This window comes from Dermacentor andersoni, chromosome 2, assembly GCF_023375885.2.
Source record: "Dermacentor andersoni chromosome 2, qqDerAnde1_hic_scaffold, whole genome shotgun sequence".
NCBI lineage: Eukaryota > Metazoa > Arthropoda > Arachnida > Ixodida > Ixodidae > Dermacentor > Dermacentor andersoni.
In genome coordinates, this window is record NC_092815.1 from 166,542,587 (window position 1) to 166,568,385 (window position 25,799).

General features: G+C 46.6%; 1 pseudogene; it reads left to right on the plus strand.

Moving 5' to 3' along the window:
- Positions 1-4,866: 4,866 nt before the first annotated feature.
- LOC126540904 (uncharacterized) lies at positions 4,867-6,792 on the plus strand (annotated as a pseudogene).
- The last annotated feature ends 19,007 nt before the right edge of the window (positions 6,793-25,799 follow it).

Below are 25,799 nucleotides of genomic sequence, written 5' to 3' on the forward strand. Positions count from 1 at the left end.
GTGTCCACTTTCTGTACGAATGCTTTTTCAGCGTCGTTGAAGACGGAGCGACGCGGCTTTCGGCAGCGAGGTATGGCGTTGTCAAAGGGCTGCACACAACCCTTGCGCAACGTTATACAGGTGCTTCTTACAGCATTTCAAGTTGCTTCACGTGCCTCGGATACACCACAATGCAAGTGATGCGTGCTGCTGTCACCAAATGGGTGTCGCTGCCCACTGCTGCATCGCGTTCACCGCTACGGCAGCCCAGAGTCGGAGCGTAAAGAAACTGAACTCTCGAAGGATACGTCGGAGGCCGCAGCCTTGGGTGCCGCCTTGGCATCGGAAGTGGCCTGCGGCGAGATCCAATAGGCGCGCAGCTCTGAACCCTCGGCAGCCAGGGGATATGTTTTCATTATACGCCGCCGGGACACTGACCCTTTTTTGTATCACTGGTATAAGTGAACACTCAAGAGAGTCTGACCGTCTTCTCCGTAATATCATGGTGATACCTAAACATTCCACAGAAGACCAGCCAAAGATGATGTCCCAGCATCTTGAAGGTGTTGTCTATGGTGGTTATCGTCCAATCTGTCATGACACGACGCAACACTGCTTTGTCCTCTTTGCTTCGGAGAACTTTTCAGTGATTAATACTGCAATTACATTGATATGCCTGGCTCGATTGTGTATTCTTAGTGAAGACTGTGTCGAGTCACCGATCACCTAATATCTCACTGTTCCCGTTTGATGGAATAACGACATGTATTTTTCGGTGTGGAATAAGCACAGTGGACAACCGGCTATTTACTAAGCTCAGATTCTCAGAATCAGACTTCACCCTTCATCAGCCCCGATAACCATATAATCGCTGCCACAACAATTAAATGCAAAAGATTTAGCTTCGTGACTTAGACAAGCGGCTTCTTTTCTAATGCAAATTACTGATTCAACTTACATGTCTCTCTCCCGCTCTCTCTTTCTCTTTTGTCTTTTCCCCCAAAAGTAGAATAACCAACTGCACTAAACATTGCGCTTTCCTTGAATACTAATCCACTGCCACTTATTTGTGATGTTCGCTTTTATGTAAAATTTGTAATTTACATAATTTGTAATTTATGTAATAAATCCCGGTCTGTCCTAGCTTTCTCTCTTTCTCTCATTGAAGCTTGGAAATTTGGGAAGTGTCTTCGAGAGGCATAAATTTTTTAAGAGGACAACGCTCAAGGTATTTTTTTTACGGGGGTTTGATATAATTTCAATCTCTTTAGACTCAGGTTTCAGCTATAAATTGATAACATTTCCTGCTATTTGCAACTTGTTTGAGTGCCGTGCCACATAAATTCACAAATGGAACGAACGGCGTTCCGTTTATTTCAACTTTTTATTTCGACATCTCAAACTAGATTTCACATGCCATATAATAGCCATTGTTAATAGAATGGCTCACACTGGTATAATTACCTAGAAAATTCTACCACACTCCTGTAACTGTAGCTATGTCTAGGTATCTGGGAGATCATTCTACACACATAATCATGATCACAGTTACATGTGTTCAGAATATTTAGGAGTTATTCACATTAAAGCAGAATTTGAAAATCCTTTGGTTATGCAATCAAACTTTCAATGTCTGCATACAGGTAATTCTTCAACGTTTTTTTTGTTCACAAATTGCCACCAATGTTCGGTTTAATGTACGTTTTTATCAAAACATAAATGCTTCACGTTCTCAGATCCTAAGTTGTTTGTTGCGTAATGATTCCGGTAGGATGCTTCCAATAGCGAATTACGTGCATGGCTCACAACTTGGGCTCACAGGTATCGCGGATTGATAAACACATTATTTGCCGATTTATTCTTTCGAATTCAGTTACTGCTCGTATAGGGGCAGTATTTGGCAGCTTTATTTTGAAATTTGCAATGTAAAGTCAATAAGCGCTTCCCCTGTATCTTTAAGTGGACCGCGGACCTTGAAGTTCTCACGGCACGTAGAAAAATAAAAGAAAGCGGCGTGAGATGACAGCGCTTATTGACTTCTCATCGGAACATAAGTGACAGCAGACTTACCTTGTTCTCGCAGTCCACTGGAACACTGAGGGCCTTCAGAAGAACAGATCCACAATGAAGATGACATCATTTTACTCGACTTGTTCTGACAGACCCTGGCTTTTGACCAAAATTTCACCGCCCAAAGCAGGAAACCGTCCTGCGAAATGCTAACCATGGTGCATCACGTCTCCAGGCGCGCCCAAGATGGTGAAAGTCACCAGTTTGTCACAGGGCATCGACGTGCTTCACCTTTATTCCTATGGTTAAGGAAGTGTTCCGGTGTGCGCCTATAGCGTCGCATCTCAGAGAAAATGAACTCTGTATAATGTTTTCAGACAAGGGAGGTTTGTTCTTTGTTGCACAACCATAGCACTTTCATGTGTAAGGATCACACAGCAGTTGATTCATTTCTTGAATTGCTTGCACATGTTAAGTTTAAGGCTGTGATGTCCCAAACGAAGAAAAAAAAAACATTGCGCAGAGCTTAATATCACTGCAATCGCTCAGTCGGTAGAAAAGAAAAAAAAAAATTGGTGTATAGTTCTTTTTCTCATTGAACACGCACAAGACTGATACGCCCTTTCCTGTCATCGTCGCCCCTTGTGGTCATCGGCAGAAATGAGGACTCACCAAAAACAATGGTACAACTTTATTTCGCATTTTATTTTTGTGCTGTTACCATATTTTTCAATTACTGCGTCCTGCGTGTTTTTTTTTCTTTGCCAGCATGTTTTTTCTCCTACCAGCGCACTCTATTCCTGGTCGTTGCGTTGCTTTAGTCTTTGTGGCTCGCCATCTTGCTGCTTACCCGCCGCGGTGGCTTAGCGGCTATGGTGTTGTGTTGCTAGGCGTGAGGTCGCGTGATCAAATTTTCGGCTGCCAAACTACAATAAAGGCGAAATACAAAAACACCTGTGTGTCTTGCGTTGGGGGCCCGTTAAAGATCCCCTGGGGGCCAAAATAATTTCCCAGTCCCCCCCCCCCCCCCTACAGTGTGCCTCATAATGAAATCGTCGTTTTGGCACGTAAATCCCCAAAAATTCAATAACTCATCTTGCTGTTTCTTTCTATATTTACTTCTTTTACACCTATTTCACACTTTCTTTTCTATGCCGTACTTCCTAAAGACTCATCTTACACTGCCTTTGAACCCGCCTGTACTATAGCAACAGCGCCGTCCTTATTTCTCTCTATGCCACTTGTATATAAGTTTTTGTATAAAAAATAATAACTGTAATCATTTTTAGCAGGGAATTGGGCGGAAATCTTCGGTGCTTTGGCATCGTAGTCATTTAAAATTGTCATAGATTGATCGTCCGCTTTTTTGGTAAACAAGTCTTCTGGGAATAATCAACATCTAAAGCATCATGCCCTAGTTCCTTACAAAGCTATGTCTATTGACATACATGATTTATATTACTTCAGACGACACAATGACGTTTTGTCTGTTAATGAAGAGGTAATTCTGCAATTCGGCGCCGTGGCTTTTAAAACTGATTGTGGTATCATGGTTGGTGGTTTTGTTGCTCCTAGAGCTAGCTGTTCCTGGGTTCCACCTTCGCTGAGCGGAATGTTCACATGTTCTTTCAGCATAGTCGTAAATATGTGGGGTGCAGTGTTGCCCTTTTTTGATTGACCTTTGTTTGGCATATTTGGACAGAAAAGTCGCAGGCCGTTCAACCAGAACAGCAGCGGTCTGGTCTTTGCTGTGTGTCGATCACTACTTCCTTCTTTGCGCTGTGATGACGCGGCGTTCAGCTGACTTTAGCATTCTTTGAGGAATGGCTACATCCGCTCAAACTCACTCATCTACTTCTAGATCACCACTCCACGTGGCTTCAAGATTTAAGATTCTCGTTCGCAGATGACGAAGTTTGCTGGAGGTAGGAACCACAGAAAGTATTTTTTCAGAATTTGGGTCTGCGGCTAGAAAGCTTGTCGAGCGTGCCCTTGCACGCTCACGTGGTTTGAACGAATATGCCAACACCTAATTCAGGAGAGTTTGAGCTTGCAGATTATATGTTGAAAGGCTGGAGGCTATGCGTAAGAAGTCAAATGCCCGTGACATTGTTCCTGCAGTGCGAAATTTGCCACGAAAAAAGTGGTAGTTGTAGCGTACAAATAACGTATCTCACATAGGTTAAGAAGATAGGAAAGCAGGCAGGGGTTTCCGCACCTTCTTTCTACTCCAACTAAACAATTGGAGGTGTGCGAGGACATGCCCTGGTGTTTGGGGATGTCACACGTGTAATACAAAGCAGAGAAAAGCTTTTTTTTCCTCTGGCAATTGGTCTGGTATAGGACATTCTCCTATCCTGTGGACTAATGTGCGTAGGACTCACGGGCAGATACTCTAATGTTGGAATACAAGAGCATAATTTAAATGAACAGAAAGGAAGAGAAGGGTTCCTTGCTTTATATTTTGGCCAATGCGGCTGCGATTCGATGTCGCGAAAAACCGCTGTAATTGTTAAGCAAGGAAGCGATATCACCAGACTGATAATTGCAACGGCGGATATTGCTAAAGGCAAATGTCTCAGCTAACCTTCTGTCGAGTTTTATGACAAGGAACTTCTACAACAAAGCTGTCTATAGCTAAGATCTGGAAAATGTCGGACATGTTGACAAAAACAAGCCATCAAGTTGGCTAATCGTGGTCATAGCGTAGTAACTGTCCAAGCTCAATGGCACATACCCCTGTGGGCTCGGGGACCTTTAAGGCGCCTGTGAACTACCCTTGTCCAACGTGGCACCCAACTAGGTCCCAGGCGCAAGGGTAACAACAGTTGTTTTTTGCAAAAGATATTTGGTACTTTTTTTAAGAGGACTAGTAAAAGAAATTGGAGGACGCTTAAGCTTCGCCTTCAAGAGTGGAACGCGACAGCGTTCCCGTCGACCCGCCAAGGGGTGTAAGACAATGGGCTACGGCGCAGCGACTACGCGCCCCGCATCGGACGCGGTGAGCGTCGAGCAACGCAGCGTTCGGCGCGGCAACGAAATGTGCGTCTGAGCAAGCGACGCACGCCTGAGCCTTAGAAACAGCTCGTTTCTAAGGCAACCCCGCCTTCACTAGAGGCGCTTTTGTACCGCTTTGAAGCATCGAACTCGTGGCTGAGTGAGTCTACTTCCGGCCACCGAGCGTGACGGACGTGCGATGACGGGCTCCGTCGGAGCGGCTACAGCGGCCATGCCTGGTCGCGGAAACAGGGCTATTGCATCGGACAACGAATACCAGGTCGTACTGCCTACTTTGCCTACAGGTCGTCTTGTCTTAAATACCGTTTTCCTGCACGGGGACATCAGTGCCCGCCCATACCGGGTGGAAGATTTTCGTGACGCGCTCGCTCCACTTTCGCTCCTGCCGGAAGTTATCGCCTTAGGCGCGTACCGCATGAGTCATGTGTGGGCGGTTACATTCAAGGATGCCGACGCCGCGAAGAAGATTCTCAGCATCGGCGAGTTGAAAGTGAAGAATGCGAGATGTCTCGTGATCGACCCTGCAAACCGGGATGTTCGAATGAAGCTGCACTGGCTCCTTCACAGCGTACCAGACGAGGACGTGCGTCTTGCCTTCTCGCCATTTGGGAAGGTGACGGACGTCTCAAGAGAGCTGTGGCGCGCTCACGGCGTGTCTGATAAGGGGTAAACTACGAGGATGGCGACCTTGAAGTTGAACGCTGGCGTGAAGCTCGACGACCTGCCGCACCAGGTGAACGTTGCTGGAGAGCTGGCGCTTGTTGTCGTATCGGGCAGGCCACCCCTGTGCCTTCGCTGCCGTGGCACAGGTCATATTCGTCGTGACTGTCAAATTCCACGGTGTGGTTCGTGCCGTCGCTTTGGACACGACGAGGGCCACTGCGCACGGACGTACGCCAGCGTCGCCGGGCCAGTGAGCAGTGATGAGACGTCAGCACTTCTCATGGATGAGGCCGACGCGGAGGAGGCATCGAAAGAAGCTAGCGGATCAGCGGTGCAGGTGACCACGTCGGCTGCTCCTAGGGCGCACCAGCTGGATGCGCAACCCAAGGCTCGCGCATCTCCTGGACAGACGCCTCTACCTCCGGCACAGGATGCCGTGGCGGCGTCAAAGAACGCAGCGGAAACGCCTGACGCGTCTTCGGAGAACGCCACCCAACCGGTGGCGGAGCCCATGGACTTTTCCCCTGAAGGGTCCAGCCACATGGCCGGAAAGCGGTCGCACGAGGAGGCCGTGAGCAAGGCGTCGCAACCGGATGAAATAGGCGGTGATGAGCCTCCTTTTAAAGCAGCAGGTATGAGGCGAGCGTCCTGGAAACTGCGGCCGAACATTCCGGCCGAATCACGGCAGGCGGGGAAACCGCCTCCGTAGTAACGTGCTGTAGATCCCGAAATGGGGTATGGGGGCGTGCGATGTTGTCGTGAGGGTAGACACCATAAGATAGGGTTTCTTTTCTTTCGATATGGCGATCCACCTTCCTGAAGCACTACGTGTAGCGACTCTGAATGTACGAGGTCTTGGAGCAAGAAGGCGACAGTGTCAACTTAGTCGCCTTCTCTTAGAAAATAATCTACACGTGGTGGCAATCCAAGAAACCAAAATTGATAGCCAGGAAGCGACTGATCGAATGGTGTCCACTTTCCGTCAGCATTACGATGTTTGTGTGTGTCATTCTGTCGGTGCCTCTGGTGGTTGTGCCCTTTTCATCCGCAATAGTGTCGGTATAACTGTGCAATTGCTCTTTTCGTGCCAAAGTGGACGCCTCTTGGTTGCCGATTTTTTGCAATATGGTCTGAATTTCCGTGTCATTTGTGCTTACGCTCCAAATGTAGAGGCGGAGAGAAAAGAGTTTTTTGAGCGTTTTCAAATGTATCTTGATTGTAAAAAAGTACTAGTTTTGTTGGGTGACTTCAATTGTGTTTGTCGTTCGGTAGACCGTGTAAAAGGTTTGCCAGTGCGAGATAAGAGTGCGGAGGTCTTGAATGTTGTAGTTCACGACCACAACTTAGAAGATATCGGAAGTGTTGTCACAAATGGTGCGCGTCCGCAATTCACACATTTTCAAGGCGATAGCCATGCACGATTGGACAGGCTGTATGTGTCGCTTGAACTTGTGCCACTATGCACATCGTACGAGGTTAAGCCAGTGTCTTTCAGTGACCATTGTCTAGTTATTGCAACCTTTGGTAAAAAAGAAAACGAAAAGTACTTTAAGTGGGAACTTTGGAAACTTAATGCGAAATTGATGGAGGATCAGGTTTTCGTTAAGGATGTAGATGAGAAGCTAAAGAAGCTACTCACAGTGCAATCTTTAAGTATTGGTGTAGAGTGGGAGGAGTTTAAGCAATTAATAAAAAATGAAAGCCATCGAAAGAAGTAGCACATTGCGTTATGAAGTCAAACGAAACGAAACACTGCTTCGTGAGCAACTTGAATTTCTTACGGGTATAGAATGCTCCCAACCAGGTACTTACACCAACGAATTAAGAAACATAAAAATTCAGTTAGAGAGAATTGATACAGAAAAGTACAGAGCGGCGGTTATTCGTGCACGCGCCGAGAAGCTGTGGGCCGGTGAAACGCCCACAAAACGTGCGTTATCGGACGAAAAAACAATACGCCTGTAATAAGGAAATACGGCAAATAAGAAACGGTAATGACGTTTCGGAGGACCGCAATGTAATCAAACGCGTCGTCGCTGATCATTTCAAAGAATTGCTCGGTCAACCGCGCACCATTATAGGGGGCTTTAAAGCGGAATTTCTGTCGTTACTGCCAAAGCTGGAAGAAGAAGAAAGAACGCGTTTGGAACAGCCAATTTCCATGAAAGAAATAGAGGATGCAATAGATGCACTACCTGTCGGCAAGGCACCCGGCCCTGATGGCCTAGGAGTAGCATTTTATAAAACATTCAAAACAATTGTAGCCCAGATTCTACTCAAAGTTATCGCCGAATCGTATCAGCAAAAAACATATACCACTGTCCTTCACAACTTCGCACATCGTTCTCATCCCAAAAAACTGAGACACCTGAAAAAACGTCAGTAGGTGGGGTCTTATCGCCCGATAAGCCTTACCAACGTCGAGTACAAGATATTTATGAAGGTATTGGCCAAACGTTTGCAGGGTGTGGTAACGAGGCTGGTTGGCACGCATCAGACCTGTGGTATAAAGGGTAGAAGCATCGCCACGAACATACACGTAGCTCGAAGTGTGCTAGAATGTTGCGATGTATTTGGCGATCGACTGGCTATGATGCAACTAGATCTCGCTAAAGCCTTCGACCGTGTTTCCCACGATGTTCTCTTCGCCATATTAGAGCATTCCAACGTGGGAAGCGTAATAACAGACCGTGTCAGGATGGCGTATGCTAACTGCTCAACTCGGGTCATTGTAAACGGGGACCTGACAGACAGCGTGCAAGTGCTGTCTTCTGTGAGGCAGGGATGTCCGCTGTCGCCCCTGCTATTCGCGGCTTACCTTGAGCCTTTGTGCAAGGCCATCCAAAAGCAATGAACGGATAACTGGCTTCAGGTTACAGTCCACACAGGTGAAAATATGCCGATGACATCGCCATATTCTGTTCAAATAGAAATAGTATTTGTGAGGCCGTGGCGGTAGTTGAATCCTTCTGCAAGTGCACCGGGGCGCAAATAAACTGGGAGAAGAGTTATGGGTTTTGGCATGGTGAATGGGAAGAAACGCCAGACTGCTTCGCTCGACTTCGGTGGTCAACCACTGCAACAACCTACCTAGGCGTGCCTCTCGACTTTTATCGCGACCCTGAGCCGTACTGGAATGAACAAGTGGTGAGAGCAAAGGAAAAGACTAACGCGTGGCAGGGGCGACAGCTGTCAATTTTCTCGCGCGCCACGGTCTGTAAACTATTTCTTACGTCCAAGATATGGTATGTCATGAATGTGCTGTGTGCTTCGCGGATCAACATCCAAAAAATCCACCGTATCTTCGCCGTTTTCATATGGGCATCGACTTGGGAAAGGACCAGCCGCACAAACTTGTTCTTGCCAGTAAAGAAAGGGGGCCTTGGGTTGGCACATTTATTTGTGCGACAAGTTGTGTCGCGCTTTATGTACCTTCGCGATCAGAATGATGTGTTCCTTCGCACAGTCATGCAAGTGCTTTTATGTCGTCACCTTCCAGGATTTGTTGTATGCTCGTGTGAAGCAATGCATAGTTCCGTTAAAGGTTACCTGCGAGAATTCGTGCTTGCGTACAGAATGTTGCATGTGCGGTTTTCTGTGCAATATCTCGCCAATATTACTAGAAAAAAACTGTATAAGGACCTAATTGACACTATGCTCCCTGTACCGATTTACCGTATGTCAAACCGTGGAGGCCCAGGAGATGTCCTCAAAAGGGTTAAAAGAATGCCAGTACACCCTTCGGTAAAAACTTTTTTCTTTAAACTACACACTAACACATTATCAGTTAAAACATGGATGCATAACAGGGGTATTTTTGTCCCGTGGTCCATTAACTGCTTCTTATGCAAGAAACCTGAAACGATAGAGCATGCTTTTCTAGATTGCTGGGATCCCATCTTTTTCTGGGATGTGCTACAAAGGACTTTAAAGAAAGAGTTACCGTTAGATCCACATGGAATAAGATTCTTACCGGTAGAAACGGAGGCTTTTCCGTATGACGCTATAATGCTCCTGGGCCTCCACAGTTTGTGGAAAGCTAGAACTCAATTCAACAATGCTGATGTCAATTCGCGACCTACACGTGATCACTTCATTGAATCTGTAGTACGGTTCAGGGATGTCCATCGGGCACTCCCTGAACAACCAACATGGATTGACATGCTAGATAAACTTGCAGCATTGAAAAAATTTTGATATGTCGTGCCAGCAAAATCCTTGTTGACATGTTTTTTTCCTTTTTCTGTATTGTTTGTGTATGTCAAAGCCGGCAATAAAGAAAAAAAAAAAACTCGTGGCTGAGTGGTAGCGCCTCCATCTCACACTCCGGAGACCCTGGTTCGATTCCCACCCAGCCCATCTTGCAAGTTGTTTTTTATTCATGAAGGGCCTGCTGAGATTTATCGCTCACGGCCAACGCCGCCGATGCCGACACCGACGCCGACGACACCGGCTTTTCTGCGACACCAGCTCCTTAACGCCGTCGCGTTAAAATTGTCGGTGCCAACCGCGCAAACGCGGTAATGCCGCAGCTCGCACGTTCGTCGTCGTCATCATCCCCAGCTGGCTCCGTTGCCGCTCATCAATCCAGCGCAAGATTTCACTTCTCTTCTGTCGTCTTAATGGGGAGGCCACGTTTACGGCGGTATGAGCCATTCATCGTCTTACGGGACGCGCACATTTAACAGAGGTGATTCGCAAACGTATGTACATACCTATATCGCCACGATGACTACAGATTTGGACAATAAATATGTTTGTACCTTTGTTCAAAATCCTGGGTCACGTATGTGTCATGCGCTAACCAGCCTCACTAGTCATCCACTTCCGCAGAATGGAATGACACTGACTTTTTTGATGTGTAATGCTCAGGATGTGGTACACTGCGTTAATCTATCTAGAGGTTGCATTTGTTCTTTTTATGTTGGCAAGAATATTTAGACCGATGCAATTAGAATCACGTGACCTTATGTATATATGTATATGTATGCTTCCCACAAATAAAGTTTAGTCAGAAATCACCACTTGTCACCGTCGTTCCTTTCTGTCCTTGCTACGTTGATGCACAGTGTACATCATGGATTACCAAGTATTGCGGTGTCACCCATTGCCGAAGAGACAAAGAGACCACCAAGATCAGTTGTGTGCCAGTGGTGTTAGGAGATAAGGTGGCTGCCGATGTCCGTGTTCTTCCATTTGCAAATTACAGGAATCCCCTTGTGTGTCAATGATGCAGCCTAAACAGCTTCCTGTTACGTCCCAGCAACGTGGCCTATTTAAAAGCAGACTGGTTTCTGCTTTTGCTAGGTACCAAGGATATAAATAAATCTTCCTGCAGCGTGTCGACGGGAATCAGACACAGCATGGCGTCGTCTTGAGGCGAACTGCTCGGCGAAAGTTCTGACGCTGCGGGATGTGGATCCGCTCAGCCTTGTCTGCGCTCACGGTGTGCTGTATTTTTCAGGCAGTAGGGACTGGCACATATTTATGCCACCTTTGCGACTTTCAAAGTGGCTTCATCCAGGATGACCAAGAAGTCACTCCAAGCTTGGCCACAAACAGGTTGCCGAAGAAGGTAGCAAAGATTTCTCGTAGGTTCAGCGAGCAAGCTTGCGTCGTCGATGGCCCCAGAGAAGCATAAATGGTCATAGGGCACATCCTTTGAAGAATTGGTATCGGGCACTAAGGTAGCTCCACTGGTGTTGATGGCCTTGGGAGACAGTTGTAGCTGCATTGGAGAACCAGCACTCCTACTGGTGATCCTTGCTGGAGAGTTCAGTGGCTCGTACGCCAGGTGACGCATTAGAGATTGGCGCTTGCTGGCACAGCTGACATCGGCATATTCTGCCAGCTAGCTGTCGGGCACTTGAAATTTCTTGGAATGATGAAAAACAGATTTAGTTCCTGTCTTTTGAACCGCAACCTGTTTCCGAGAGCGCATAATGTCATGGTTAATGACGTACTGTTGATTGGTGACCGTACTGAAATTACGTCTCTTTTGGGGTCTGTTGTACCTGGATGGCATCGTTAGTGTAAGAACATGCTTAAGCGTCGGAAAGATGGGGTTAGTAGGGCTTTTATGAAAAGAAGTATTGCTAAATGCAGAGTAGGTAGTTAGGATTGAACACGGAAAGGGGAGCAAAGAAGAAAAAAAAACACAGACACAAGAAAAAGAGGCGTAAATAAATCTGGTCGAAGTGCAAGCCGCAGCAGGCAACCAGTTCGAAAGCGAATAAAAAGAAATAAACAAAGAAAGAATAAGGGAGGTCATGGGGCTATGCAAGCATGCACTATGTTAAGTTCACACGGCTGTATGCACGACGACAATTAGTCTAGACTCCAGAGCATGCACGGGCTACAAGGGGCATCTAGTGTGAAGGCATTTATGCGGGTGCAGGTTCATTGCCTGCCGCACCAGGATAATTAGTAGCGACGCAGTGGGCACGGAAGGAGCAGAAAAACGATTTTTATAAATTTTGTATCACCAAAGGCGCATCCGACCCAAAAGCAACGTCGAGACAGCACAATTCCTAGCACGAATTCAGACAGATGGGGGCCGCAGTAATAAATGAAATGTAGCAACTACATAACTAACAGCTTATTACTCATGTTGGTGGCTATTAAATGCGCGAACACACCAAAATGATGGCTAGAAGAAGAGAAATGACAGAAAAGAAATATGGTAACATTGGAACCATAATTTCTTTAGTAAAGCCAAGGCTACTCAGCAAGAGCCAAGCAAAATGGTGCCCCGACACACAGCGCAAGTGAAACACAAGGCACTATAACAAGGCATGATCGCGTGCAAGCATTGCTTCTACCGAAGGATCGACGTTCTTCAGCCTCTAAGGCCACTTTCATCTCAGCTAAAAGGCCGAGGAGTTATGAACTGCCGTAGAAAGGGCTCTGGTGGTCCTCGCGCAAACTACTCCAACGGTCGCGATGGATAAAAATGTAATTTAGCGCTGACAGAGCAGCTCATCAGCGTACAGGCGTTCATATCCTTGTAAGCGCGCAAATATAGCTCCATAGCTTCGGCATCACAGGAAGTACAATAAAGCAGTGTTTGTCTCAAGAACTGTCGTGGGGAGTTTTATAAACCGAAGCTATTTTTCGGAACCCTGCCGGTCTTTGATGACAGTGGCTGGTGTTGCTTTGGCGAGGCTCTTGCTGTACGTAGCTAAGTGCATCAACTCCTAAGCCCGGGTGCGCAAGCAAGTTCTCATAACGATGCAGGCTGTATGATCAAACGGGCGAAATCGCCACGGGAAAGATCACACTCTACCTGGATGTTTGGCAGTCTGCACTGGCGTGATGTTTTGTTTTCTTTTCGGCACAGCTTGTGAGTGGTGCAGAGAACAAACGTACATACAGCACAGCGTTAAAATTGGGACCTGTAGCCCTTAAACAAGCATCTGATGAAATTACACAGTGCATTTGATGAAAATAAAGGCAACTGTGCGCATTGATTTACGTTTAATGAATTTAATTAAGTGCTTTATGAAAGTGTTGCTTCGCATATATTGAACATGTGTGTTGAGTCTGCAAATTTTCGTATTGAACGTCGTTTTGCTTAGCTCAATTGGTAAAACCTGGAGAGTTTATTTTGAGGAAATGGCTCAGTTCTGCTCACTCCAATACATACGCATATTCACAGCAAACAGCAAATTCGCGGCCTTACTTTACCATTCCTGTTTTTTATCCCTTTGACTGCCACACGGCATGCAGGAGTGCAAATGACTTGGCCAATGAACAGTGTTGTGTACAAATACATTCTAATAGTAGCGGTGGACTGACATGTGATAATGAAGGACTCACCAAAGATTCGACTGTTTCTGAAGCTTGCTGCCGCGGCGTAACAGACAGCAACAAGAGAGAGAAAAAAGGTACCTGGAGAAAGTCAATCCCCATAATGGGTATGAGCTAGTCTCGAAGGCAAACAAGCAGAGAAAGGAGGACATGCATATAGGACGGCATATAGACATGCCGCTGTTTCCAAAGAAAAGCCACCGCGCAGCAGAATAAATTCCCGATATTACAATTCACGCACCTTGAATTCTCGTTAATTATGTCATTGCGTTCCATGGAGCTACGACATGGTTTTGAGGCCTGAGGCAGCGCTACGTTGACAGAAAGAAAGCGGATTACACAGGAGAGGTATGTTAGCGAAATTTGAAATAAAGCAAATTCACTCAAAACACTGAAAATCATTAACAAAATTTCGGCCTGTTCGCTTTCACGATAAACACAAGCTCCATCTTCACCTCTTCTTTAGAGTATAGCGAGATTAAAACGCATAATTTTAATTCCTACCTTCTCACCTATTTCGCCTCTTTGTTCATATGCCACACCAGTTCTAAGCCCTACTGAGGCACCGATCTCTTTAAACTGAGACTACTTCTTTGCGGCTTCTCGCGGACCGTTCTCTTCTTCGATAGTGCGGGTGCAGCCTGCGCTTATAAGTTAGTGAACACGTAGGCAGGCTCGCTTGAAGTCAGCGACGCTACTATTTTCCGCCGCCGAAAGCCCGTTGAAAGAAGCTTGCAAAGTGCTTTACCGCGTTTGAGTGCAGGCAAGCGCTCAGCTGAGAAAGAAACTTGCAGACGGTGAAACGGCGCAGGAAGCCAGGTCTCGGGTGTCGTGCTGGAAGATTAATGGTAGCCGTGGGAATACCGGACTGCTTTTACTTTCGTGCTTCGCAAAATTCATAGGAAATTGCGTGCTGAATTCCTACGTCACAATGCGACTGAGGAGTGCAAAGCGTGGGGTTCCAGTGGGAACACTTTGAATGCCTCTAATTTTATTTTACCTCGAAGAGAATTCCATCGAACACGCCGAGCGGTTAATTGATTATGCAGAGCAGGACGCTTGGTAAGTGCGAAGATTCATTAAAGGCCCAACTGTGCATTGAGCAGTTCTTCCACGTCTCTGCATGTGATCGGCACTCACAGATAGCACTTTTGAGATAGCATTGTGATTTTAGTTAGAAGGAGTATTTCTCGCTTTCTTTATCCGTAGGAGCCATGCACCCATATACCATACGATATTTGTAATGTGGTGCATGGTTAGCCGTGTAATGCCCAATGTATCCCATATGGTACTCAGACTTTGATGCCTAAAATGTTGATTTATGCGCGGGAGCTTAACGCAAAGCTCAAAGTTATGTTTTGGATATGCTGTAGTGAAGTTCCGCTTGTATATAGTTACGTGAAAGAGCTACAAAAAGGGAAGCTGTATTTATGTAATGTGTACCGAGAGAAGCTTCGATAGCGCAACAAGCACCACACGAGCACGTCTTGGATCGTCGTCTTCATCCCTGTGCTTGCGTCTTCTACAATGTACTGGAATGGCTTGAAACATGTGGCCCCCAGCGATGGGAGCACCGTCTCAGCGCTTAGGGAAGGGAAGGGTTGTTGTCGGAGAAGTAGAGAATGAAACGGGTGACGTACACGATATCACCAGGTAGTATGGACGATGACGAGGTACCGTACACCGGGGTGATTTCGTATGTGACTTCACTGAGCTGGCGGAGAACCGTATAAGAGAACCGTATTTAATTACTCGGATAATTAGCTTAAACTCAAGTAGGATTTTATTGATGCTCTTTTCTACAAATGTGTTTTCCATGGCCAGAAACGGAGCTCTAAACATTGTTCTGATTTTACTTAATGTGAAACGGTGTTGGCGCATCACAGGACTACCTAAACAAGCCGTGAATAGTTAGCAATACTGCATTTTAGCGCCATCCGAATGTGGATTTACCCAGAATTCCTACATTAGCTGAAAAATGAAGAGAAGCAGCTGCTTGCAGAATCCATATATGCTATGCTGCACCGCAGTAAGAACACCAAGAACTACCGACTACGTTTTTTAAAGATAAAGTACATTGCTGAAATTAACCTTGTGAGGTCAACCTTCCAACGATCCACCAATGCGTATAAACCTTTCTTTTCAGCCATCAAAGTTTTTTTGTTAGTGCTTACCGTTACCTGTGAAGTTGTTTTGTTTCCTTTGCTTCTTTTTCTCTTCTGTGTAGCATTTCGCTCCTGTGTTAGACGTGTGAAGAGAAGACTTCGATGCAACACATCTTGTTCTGTTGATTGAATTTATATATGACGTGTCATTTTTACTCATCTTGATCTCAAATTCTTTGTGAAATTCTTCTATATGGCACGTTTGCACGCCCCATTGTTTAATGTCATGGGGACCCTTAAATATCCATCAATGAATCAGATGAAATGAAAGCAGTGCATCTTATATCCCATATTCAAATCTTGCTCATTAGCTTCTCAGGCCAAGACCTAGGACACCTAGGACAATTAGTGACGCTGGCAATTCTGTCTTTGTTTCTTACCTGTTCAGATTCGTTTTCTGAACCGGCAAACAAGCTCGCCTTCAGTAACCCCTTCGCACTTGATTTTCGAAGCATGCGAACTTAAACCTCGTAAAAACTACAGAGTCTCGAATTACATTTGCCACGGCAGTTGGGTGAAGTTGAAAAAGAGCAAGAATATTTTGAACTTCTAGAATAATTTATGAACCAGTTGGATTCCTGGAAGATAAAGAACAGCTGGATTTTTTTTGTAGCCAACTATTCCTACTAGAGACTAACTTGCTCACTCACTGATCCATCTAGTAGAACCATCCTAGTAGGAATAACGTTTATTGTGCTTAAATACCTACTTATTTGGTCTGTGAAAACACTACAGTTATTCTCCTGTAAAAACACCCCACACTCCACCCTAATCATTGGTCTAAAAATTATCTCGTGTGTATAAAAGTTACTTCTTTTGTCCCCAAAGATTATATGGCGCAAATGTTATTACCCTATTTGAGTTTTATTGCACAGTAACACGCGTGCATTCGTACAAAACAATTTTGCTGTAAATTTGGAATCGCTAAAGACGTTGCCTCGTTCTATAATATTCCGTATGAAATTCGGCGCTAAATACGTCGCACATGCAGGACTTCCCGATGATGTGCAGGACTCACGATTACAACATTCATAGACGCATGAAAGTATTCGATCCAGATAAGAAATTCCGTTATAACCGCCAACCTACGACGACCTAGGCATCTTTACACACGTTGAAGTGTGGCCTTGTTGGTAAGACGTAGCTAAAATTGTGTAGGCGCATCGACAACGAGGATAGCCGAGTGGATACGCACGAGCCCGATATGTGTGCCCACCCGCTTGTCCTCGATGTCTGTGCGCTTAAACAATTCGAGGCATCTTTATTGCGCGCGATTCTTCTAAGCGTCGTTCTTCCCCTCCACTACTCACATGTCGTTGGCCAAACGAATGGGCCTGACTGCAAGCACTTCCAGATGACTGAAGCACGTGAACATGCAGTATAAGACTGCTTTGTATTTTTGCCGGACAAACAGGCGCTGGATGGTTTGCTACCGTAATGATACATTTCGTATGACACAAAATTATCCGGGGATGCTCGGGTATTCGACTTGTTTAACCGACAATGTGTTATCGATGGTTTACTGTGGCAATGGTGCGCGAAAATCAAATGTGTTCTGTTTTGGTGAATAATATCGTTACGGAATGATGAAAGAAAAGAGAAAGGAGAAGATCTGAGAGGCTGGCTGCTGTGTGTTGTTGGTGGTCAGCCACCTTAACTGCTCCGACTCATCCTGTATATATATCGTAAATATAGTTTTTCTATGCTCGCAACGTCCGCGTAACATATTGGTGGAGGTGCTGTGTAGACGTCTTGTCGCGTGACCTTCTCTAAGTGGCGATAATCGACTCAAAAACGCCAGGTACCATCTTTATTTTGCACAAGGACGACAGGCTAAGCCCAAGGGCTGGCTGATGGCTCGATGACCCCTTTGCGGAGCATTTTGTCCACTTCTGATTGGATAACTCGTCCTTCAGCATGCGATACACGATTGGGACGCCGACGAATAGGATTCGTATCTCCAGTGTTTATAAGGTGGTGAACAACAGATGTTTGGCCTAAAGGCCTGTCACCGAAATCAAAGATGTCACTGTACGATTCAAGCAGGAGTCGTATGTCCGTGGCCTGTACAGAGGTGAGGCCAGTTGCAATCATTTTCGCGAAGTCATCCGTTAAGGCACCAGAGTGGTCAGCTGCGATCGGCGCTAATAAGCCACTCTCGGCCTTCAGACTCTCAATGTCAAATTCGCAACCACTAGAAGCACTGGCCAAGAACATGCCAGCCGGAAGCGCTTGAGGGCATAGGCTAAAATTAAGAAGTGGTAGAACGACGTCGTTATTAGTAACCGTGACCAACGTATGCGAAACAGCAACGTTCCGGTTCAAAAGCACGTCGATGATAGGGTGAAGCACATATTCACCGTCAGGAACCTGTAGCTGGGCGATCAAACTGACGTAAGTAACTGCCTCGGGTGACAGACGCACATATTAATGTGAACCCGCCGGGGTTGCTCAGTGGCTATGATGTTGGGCTACTGAGGACGAGGTCGCGGGATTGAATCCCGGCCACGGCGGCCGCATTTCGATGGGGGCGAAATGCGAAAACACCCGTGTACTTAGGTTTAGGTGCACGTTAAAGAACCCCATGTGGTCAAAATTTCTGGAGTTCTCCACTACGGCGTGCGTCATAATAAGAAAGTGGTTTTGGCACGTAAAAGCCCATTATTTAATTTTTTTAAATCTTGAAGCGAGCACAAGCACTCAGAGCATCGGCGAGGTGGTACTCAGAGCATCGGCGAGTTCAGGTAGTTCTAACTGAAGAACGACGGTCGCGCAGTGGATGAGTGTATAAAAAGTCTAATCCAAGCATAACCTCGTGAGGGCAGTTGTCGATCACAGCAAAGAGAACAGAAATAGTGCGGCCGGCTATAATTAAACGCGCAGTACACATTCCAGGAACAACCAGCACCCGCCGTCGGCCACACGAAGGACTCGGGCAGCTGCTGGGGTGCGGACCTCCTTTAAACGTCTATGTAGGCTAGCACTCATCACAGATACGTGGGCTCCAGTGTCGACTAGTGCTTGGACAGGTACGGCGTCTATTTTAACGTCAATTACGCTTTTCCTTGGGGGCACAGACAGAGGATCTGCTGCAGTAGTCGGCAATGCAGCACCACCTCCGAGGGCCACATTTCCTAGTTTTACGAAAGGGTGCGGCTAAAAGCCACAGGGGACGAAGGGCAACGTGTTTGCGGTGAACGATATTGGTGTCCGCGCGGCGGTGGTGAGCAGCTGTACCACGTGTTCCGAGCAGAGTTGTCGGCGCTGTTAGACTGGGCGGCGGGCGATACATTGCGGGAATTTCCATTAAAATGGCTCAGGTTGGTCGACTTGCGAGGTGTTGAGGGTCACGAGTTACAACAGTATCGGGCGACATGACCAATGCGGCGACAGGTGAAGCATATCGGCTGGTCGTCCACAGTTCTCCGCTCAGTTGGGTTGCGATAACGGGGAGAGAAGCGTCGGGGTTTAGCGAAAATAGTCGAAGGACGTTCGTTAGCTCTGGGATTGGCGACAGCACATAGAGACTGTAAAGCGATGTGTTCAAGTTCCTGGCGAATAATGGCTTGTACGAGGGGAACTGAAAATGAGATAACATCACGGCTACGCGAAGAGAAAGCTGCGGGCGCCATCGCATCTAGTGCACGTCTAACGGTTCGCACGACGTCCTCTGATGGCGACGCATGCTGCTGTGCGGGTTGATCTTCACACGTCGACGTTACGGCAGTATTAAGCAGTCTGGCGAATGGTTGCAAGGCGCGTCAGCTTTTGGCCTGCTAGAATTGTCGGCACTCTTTAATGATTGCGTCAACTGTAGAGCAGCTCTTGCACATGAGCAGATTAAACGCGTCGTCAGCAATGCCCTTAAGCACGTACCCTACTTTCTCAGCTTCTGTCATGTCGTAATCGGCTTTACGACGAAATGCCAACACGTCCTGGATGCACGAGACATAGGACTCCATGGGCGATTGGGCACAGGAGGCCGGTTCCTGCTTTGCGGCAATTTTACGGCCGGCTGGTTTGCCAAACAACTCTGTCAATTTCCTTTGCATCGGTCCCAGCTGGTTAGCTCCTCTTCGTGGTTTTCATACCACACCTTTCCCGTGCCTCTTAGGTAGAACAACAGGTTAGCTATGATACGCGTAGGGTCCCTTCTGTTGATTCCACTCACGCGTTCGTACATGGCCACCCGCTCTTCAACGTCGGCGCCATCTGTCCTGCAGAAAGTTCCAGGATCTTTGGGTTGCACAACGACAACCGAAGCTGACAGCATCGTAGCTGGCGACGCTAACCTTGGAGGACGCAACGACGTTGATCCCGCGTGCTCAACGTCATTCATGGTGCGGACGATGATGGGACGTCCACTGCGGAGCTCTGTTTCCAGCCTTGGTACCCCGCACCTCTCACCAATATATAATGCGCCGGGACGGCGCTTCGCCACCCGGGGGTTCTGTTACGGAATGATGTAAGAAGAGAGAGAAAGAAGAAAATCGGACACGCTGGCTGCCGCGTGTTGTCGGTGGTCAGCCAGCTTAACTACTCTGACTCATCCTCTATATTTAATGTAAATATACTTTTTCTCTACTCCCAACTTTCCCGTAACAATATTATCATCAAACGTTTCATCTTGCCCAACACAAGCCCGTGTCAGAACCGGGCATATCAATCACAAGTTTGACAGTGCAGCGTCATAAAATTAGCGGAACTAAACTTGTTAACCTTGCCACCAGGTTCTCAGGTGCTAGTGTAACCATACATCTGTCCGCCAAACTTATATTTTGCCGCATGCTATAAGAGTGCGGTATATTACTGCTGTTGACCTAGTGACCAATTTATTTTTGTGCTTCTCTTTGTTCCCTCTTGTAGAGGTGTTTTCTTTTCTTCTTGTAAGATTGTCTTCTTTGAACGGCTTGCCTTTTCCTTTGAATCGCAAAACACAACCGTTACATTTATTCGGCGCCCCATTTTCCTCAGCCCGTATCGAAGCCAATGGAAACAGGTATGCGTAGTTATTTTTGCCCCGGGCAATTTCTTCTGCTTGCCGACGCCGTTTCTCGATCGCGTGCATGCCTCAGTAAGCCTTCAGCCGCCTTTACTAACACGTGACTGAGATGCTTACCGTTTTCTAGAGGAAGAATTACACAACTTTTCCTCTATGCGTAGTTTGATTCACATCTGAAAGAATATTTTTCACTGTGTAAGGGAACCTTCTTTTATAAGTGTATTGCATTCCACAAGACAAAAATGTGTTATTAGTTCTCGTTGTGAAGTTAGCAAACAGCATACAAATTAATTATCTGAGTATGACTTTTGTTTAGCGCTGCTTACGTATTCGCTTTATTTACCTTTGTAATGGGATCCGCCTTAAATAATGTACAATTTAACATACACTAGCAAATAAAGTTTGTGTTCTAATTCGGTTACACATTTTGTGTAAATTGCAACAGGTATTGCGTTTTTACAAAATGAGAGTGAAGCTTCATCCATGCGAAGGGCCTCACGTGTTTGCTACATCAATGCCATCATTCCCCGGACCTTCACAATGATATAGTAGAGAGAGAGACAGAGAGAGAGAGAGAGAAAACAAGAGTAGGAAAGGCAGGGAGGTCAACCAGAACAGCATCCAGTTTGCTACCCTACACTTCTGGGGAGAAGAGTAGTTCGTCCGCCGACAGCTACCACTCCTCCCCTTCTTTTCCTCTCTCGTTTCTCTCGTTCTTTCTCCACATATGGAGGTTGTACACCACGCAAAGAAGAACTCCTAGAACTCCCCGCACAAGTATGCTTTAACAGAGAGGACGGGAGTTCTTGCGTTACCGAAACAACACTTTCCTTAACTTTTGACAAAAGTTTTTCATTGCTAAGGCGTGGAACCCATACCTCAACTCGAAAGACTCATAAAAGACGAGCAAGGGCCAATACATCCTCGACCGACTGGGTATCACGTACTACAGCCAACACGGACACAAAGCACAAATACGAAAGGAAATTCGAGAAACCATACACGCTGCAGCCATCCCCCGGAACGTCCAACCGGACTTCAACAAAGTTCGCAGACTAGCAACAGCCAAAGCATAGAGAAAGAAATATTGCAAGATGGGACACCCGGCGAAAACTGGCAACAGGAAACACGCCACCCTATAGTATTAACGCCGACCGTTTGCTGCCACGAGCATCGATAAAGGAAGAATGTGAAATGAGATTAACAGAAATTGTTTCCTTTTTTTATTCATTGCCGGAAAAAACAAAAAATATGTGCGTAAACGTAAATTAAACATTGCAGCGCACTTCCGTTGCCTAGCGACAGGCGAGTCCACGAATGACGGGCCAGGTGCATGCGTCATTCGTCAGGCACACCACCGAAGCGAGGGAGACCGGCTGCGCATCTGAGCATTGGCCTGTTCGGTCACCCGTCTGCCTGTTTTCCTTCTGTTGAATTTCTCCTGGTTTGGTGGGCTCCCGATGAATCCTTGCTTTCCTTCTGAACTTCGACATGGCCCCACTGCTCTATTGGACTAGGGCCAGGCGGCAAATTTTTATTCGACAGTCTGCGACGCAGTTCAAGCAATTAGTCTTACGGTACGGCACCTAGGCTAGACTTGTGATGAAGTTAACGAAAAACAGCGCGGCCGCCGTGGCGCAATTAATTTGAAATAATGAATCATACTGGGATATGCTTGTGACGCTTTCTATGAGTCCCCAATATTATTTCAAATTATATCGGTAGTTTTTGGACATGCTAGTCGCACAGGGTGCTGTGGCGAAGCTTCGCGTGTACTGAATCTCGCGACAACTTTTGGCGCTTTCTCTGACCGCCAACATTATTGTAACTGATTTTGTTACTTTCTGGGGTACTTTTCAAGCGCAGTGGGCGCGCCTGGCGCTGTGATGCGGTTAGCGAAAAGCAGCTCGGCCGTGGTGCGCAGTTAAGTTTCGCGCTTTAAAGCACTGACAAGACAAGTTCTTGACGCTTTTTCTGGCGCCCCACATTATTGTTACTAATTTCATTACTTTTTGGGGTGCTTTTCAAGCCCGGTCGCCGCGCCTGGCCTTGTGACGCAGTTAGCGAAAAGCAGCTCGGCTGTGTAGTGTGTTTTTTTTTTCCGTGTAGTAAATCTTACTGCGATAAGTTTGTGACAATTTTAATGGCCCCGCCACAACTTAAACCTTCTTTCCGTGCGCACGCTTGTCGAAAAGCCAACGAGTGATTGCCAAGAGTGATAACAAGGGAGTGTGTTGCTTACACCGGCAGAACGCGCAAAAGATAACGCAAAGGAGCTCAAACGCCAGGAACTAGTAGCTTGAAAATTCTGTCTTTGAACAGCACCCGTGCATTTGTCCTGAGTGCGGGTAGAAGCAATTCTGCGAGCGTCCAGCATGGTCTCGTTGAGAGCTTGTGTTGTGGCCACCTCTATGTATTGTTAGGCTACTATCGTGTCGGTTGTAGCCAAGTTCTGGAAACGCGCAGTAGCCCGTGTATTCGTGCTATTAAAGTTCAGGAAATAAGGCCCGGGAAGAGAGGAAAGCTTGAAAATAGAATGTTTTCGTTGCATGTACGGTATTGTTTGAGATGCGTAGGGTATTTTATATGCCATGTGTCTAAAAGCGAACTGCTTTTGTTTGTAGTGCCTCCCGTTCACTACTTTCGCACGCTTCGCGTCTACACCACATTATTTTTACATGTTAGTACCAAAATGACACTTGCTTCTTATTTAATTTTTTTCAGCTGACGTCGGCTGGTGAAGTTTCCTACGGCGATTACTGCGGCTTACCTGTTGCCACAACGTTGGATGAATGCACATAAAGCCCGCAACGAGCATTTATATAGAATAACATACACATTTCCTTCTTTCACAAGGCGTCTTGCTTCTTTATGATATATCCCGTGGTACATATTCAATGGAGGCTTGTAAAGATAGTTCGCAATCAATTTTACTTAATATTAAAACGATTTTGCACGATGACCGCGCGCAGTTGAGCTGTAGAAGTAAAAAATAAATAAATAAAAACGAGCGCAGCCGGCGTGACGCGTACCAGGTAGTATTCTAAACGCGCGCGCACACAAAACCGAAACTGGAAGTGTGGTTGGTTCAGGTATCAACGTCGACGGCTTGGTGCGCTGCCGTCAATTCGGCCGGTGGGCTGTATGGGAAAGTCCGCTCTTGTATTTTTTCTCTTATAGCCAAAGCCCTCCTCCGATAGTGCAGCAGTTAAACCGACGCGCGTTTCTTCGACGCGACAGAACACACCGACTGCCGACGCTTCACTGTAGCAGTAATAGACGGCAACTCCCAACCCGACAACGCCTGTAGCGTCGTAGCCCAACATCCAGAGGAAGCCGAAGAGCTAGCCATCGTCCCGGCTCTCTCTAATCGCGACTGAAACACCGTTCAGAACCACTCTGAGGTGGTGGTGAGAAACTAAATAAGCCACACAGACTTAAACAGGACACAAGCATTGGCCCTACGCAAGCCATAAAGAAATACCTTCACGAACCCGTTTCACCTCGAACGGAATTCCCTGAAGTACACAAAGAAGACACATGTAAGATATGCAGACAGAACACAGCTACACTCAAACGCATGCTATGCGAATGTAACTCCCAACACAAAAGCAAGTTAAACTCAGAGACCATATCGCTGAGCTGGGCCGCCGCTCTGCGCAGCTCCGACCTCGGCGACCAACTGTGGGCTGTCCAGTAGGCCTACGAGGCGGCGCTAAGAGAATATCTCCAAGTCACATCGTTGGAGACCTGAGCCCGGGTCGCCAAAAGTCTGCAGGACAATTAAAGTTATTACCAATCAATGCGCGCAGCCACTTCCAATCAATTTATGCTTCCATTCTTATGCTATTTTATAAAATCATCATATTAAACAAAATTTAGTTTACGAATACATGCATTCATGTAATATATGTTGATGACCTAGCTTCTACATGACTTGGAAAAACTGAATGCGCTAATAAGGGGGCCAAACAAAGACAATACAGTGCACTATCATGTGTCTTCTTATTTGCAGGCCAAACTTGTTGCAGCCCAGGTAACAGTCAGATCTAGTGAGTGGCACGACCATGGTCATGCACGGAAGGGGGCGGGCCCTGATTTATAAGTCGCCAATCAATCAATCGCTTTTTCGGCGTTGTAGGCATGCTGTATTATTCTAGAGTTCGGTGGTATGATATTATGCAAGTTTCACTCCCTTTCGGTGACCTCGGGCACTATGCCGTAAAATTATTTCAAACTTTTCTATTCAATTCTGCAATCAGCCCTCCACAATGGATCAAGAAATTTTCTCGCCACCACCCACTGAGCCTGTCTGTCTGTCACGCGACGAGAGAAATGCCGCGAAAGCGCCCCATTCGATATGATATGTGCACGTTGATTCAGCGTGATTAGACCTAATGAAAAAGAGTTGTAATATTTTTTTATTTGACGCCTTTTTCTGCATTAGCAAAAGAGGCGTCGTTTGACCAATTCCTATTGGTAAAACGTTTTCGGGTTGCGCCCACTTTGTCTTGCTGTCACGCCACGTCTCAAACCAACGAAAACTCACCACATCAAAGCTACGTGCACGCGTCAAAGACACACTAATATGCCGAGAAAAACTGAAACATTTTACTGACTAGCCGGAAACTGCCCCGTTCCGAAAAAAAAGAAAACTCAGTGCGCTTCCACTCTGTGAAAAAGGACAACCAGCGAAGCTGTGTCTATGCGGGCCACTTAACAGCGAACTGCACCTCCACCATGGGTCGGCCCGGCATTGCACTATCTTCGGGATTTGTCCACGTACAGTATGGGGAGGGCTAACGCCTGCTTCACCTCCGCCTCGGGTCGGACCGGTATTGCTCCATATTCGGGATCGACCCACGTATGGCGAGAGCATGACGCCTGCTTCTACTCCGCCGCGGGTCGCCCCGACATTGCACTATCTCCGGGATAGGCCCAGGTATGGGGAGGTTTTTGCTTGCAATGACACGAAAATTTTCTTATACGGCAGAGGTATAAAGCTTCGCTGTAAAAATAGGAGATGGTTGCCCGCCAATTCCTGTGGCACCGGGTACTCGTAGCTGCCGAGAAGCATGGTGTTATGATGTGCTCGGGGAACAGGTATAAAATTCAGTCAGAGACGCCTCCGAGGGCAGTACGGAACGAACGGC